Here is a 2250-nt window from a genome sequence, read left to right as displayed (position 1 = left end):
GACCGCGGGCGGACGGACTCGGGCCCGGCCCCGGGGAGCAGCTCCGCAGTCTGAATGGACGTGCTCCAGGCGCCCTCTATGGTCCGAAAGCGGAATGCGGCCTTGACCAGCGCTGATCTCGCTCCTGGGGTGTGGCGCAAATCTGGGGGCGCTGGGCCTTGGGGCTCCGCGGGCACGAGCCTGGATTTGTAGTGGTGGGGACCGCTTTGTGTTCCAGGGCTGCAGCCAGTGGTTCTTTGTGTGTGTTTTGGGGGAGTGCCGGGCCTGCAGGGTAGGCTGCTGGCATTTGGAGCGAGGGAGTGAGCACTGGGCTCTTTGTGGGGTGCTTTTATTGTCCAGTGCCTTCCTTGCTAAATCACAGAGGTGTTTCTCACCTGCCCTCGGCCCTAGCCCTTCGTGGGTCATCAGAGCCTTGGGCTCATCATTCCAGAGGTTCTGCAATGGGGTCCTAGAGCCTACTCTGACTGCTGGGCCCAAATGGATCTTGTGTCCTTAGCCAGACGGTGTCTCTAGAGAGGCTTGACCAGCTGTGTCCTTCGCCTCTGATGAGGAATTGTGTTCCCAGCCACACAGACATGCTGCTCAAGCAACCAATGGGCTGTGAGATGCCTTCTGGGTGACGGTGGAAACAGCAGGTTGGATTCAGGTGGGCCAGAGTTCTCTGTCCCTGGGCAAGCTCAGCTCTTTATTCACCTGAATCAAATTGGATGGTCTGTACTGGCACCTGCTGCTTTGCACACCCCTATTTCCACCCTTTCCTAATTTTTTTTTCAATGCAAGACATTTGGGACCCCCCCCCACCCCCACAGGAACTGCTGCTGAGGTAGCTCGGCCAGCACATGCTCATCCTTGGGAGTCCTGGCTACTGAGCCGCAGTGGCCTAGAGTCCATGAATGGTCTGTGCACCTTCCTGAGAGCTAGGTTTTCCATACAAGGAAACCAGATCGCCAGCCTCGGAATTATTTTTCTCCAGTGAAAAGTTAGAAATGAATTTGTAATGGAGCATTGAAGGCATTTTTGTCCTTTGTGCACTATATGTTTACATCTTTCCAGCCATGGGAGCCATCTAGGTGTGCAGGGTCCCATGGAAGCACCCCACGTGCCTGGTGCTTCAGCTCCTGAAAAATCTGGAGTGGACGTAGAAAATCCACAATATCCTTTGCTTCTGAAAACAAAGCGCTGTTAGTTCTGGAGGAGCTTTCTGCCTGAGGAAAGGGGGCTTCCCTACCTCAGCAGTGGCCAGGACGGTTTCAGAGGTGGCAGCTGCTCTCTGGCCAGCAGGGAGGAGACAGTCCCTGAACAGACTAAGGGGAGATTGTCCACAAGACTAATTTCCAGACATAGGGTTCCCCTCGTCATCAGAAATGGGTGTCCTATTTCTGTTCCAGGTTCCCTTTTCTGGTTATATAGGGCTTTTTCTGGAGGTTGTGTGTGCGGGGGGGGGGGAGGAACAAGACACAGATCTGGTCCGGGGCTCCTGCATTCTGTGTTACAGCCTTGGCAGCCCCCAGCACAAAGGTTGAGCTGGAGTCTCTGAAATCTCCCTGCTGCCACCATCCTGCCCACTGTCCTCCGATCAATTACATTCACCAGCACATTTATCTCGCCTGCAATATGGAGAATTCATATTCATATCTCGGTTTTAGTGGTCTGACACTGATTAATGTAATATGCGCCTCGGCTCCAAGGGGTGCGCCACCGATGAATCATGCCCTATAAAGTTTCAGTCGTCCTTGTAGATGGGACTCTGCCAGGGAGCAAGGAAGCTGGAGTGAGGGAGGGAGGCAGAAAGGAGAGAGAACAGGGTGGGCTGTAGCACCCAGGGGTACCTGGGACAGGCACTGGCCTTTGGCCTTTCAACGTGGAGGGTTCAGGCAGGCCCTGTCCTCTCTGCTTTTGAACTTCTTGCCTGAGAGGGGAATCCTAATTCCACCTCCCCCGCCTCCCCAACCATGATGCCAGTGGGTCATTGGTCGCCTCTTCTCACAGAGGCAGGGTCTAGGGTGGGGTTGGGGGATCCAAATGGAGATGGGGTTTGTGAACTTCGACTTGGGACGACTGGACCACTGAATGCCCTTCTCAAAACGACAGGGCCTTGTTTGTTGGTGGGGACTGCAAGTTGGAGGTGGAAAAAAAGGGAAGGTAGCAGAGCCTAGGGAGGGTCATCTGCAAGGCTGGGGGAGCATTGGCCCCACGGAGGAGCGGAGCTTCGTGGTTTCCTTGCAGAAAGAACTTGCAAGGCCAGAGGAA

General features: G+C 54.9%; 1 protein-coding gene across 1 annotated transcript in view; it reads left to right on the top strand.

Annotated features, from left to right (window-relative positions):
• IRX1 (iroquois homeobox 1) overlaps nucleotides 1–2250 on the top strand; it is a 19137-nt gene that overhangs the window by 16442 nt on the left and 445 nt on the right. The gene's annotated exons all lie outside the window — the stretch shown is intronic.

The sequence above is a fragment of the Mandrillus leucophaeus genome, unplaced genomic scaffold, assembly GCF_000951045.1.
Source record: "Mandrillus leucophaeus isolate KB7577 unplaced genomic scaffold, Mleu.le_1.0 Scaffold89, whole genome shotgun sequence".
Lineage (NCBI taxonomy): Eukaryota > Metazoa > Chordata > Mammalia > Primates > Cercopithecidae > Mandrillus > Mandrillus leucophaeus.
The sequence above is the reverse complement of the archived record's forward strand: the minus strand, read 5'-3'. Positions and strand labels throughout refer to the sequence as shown.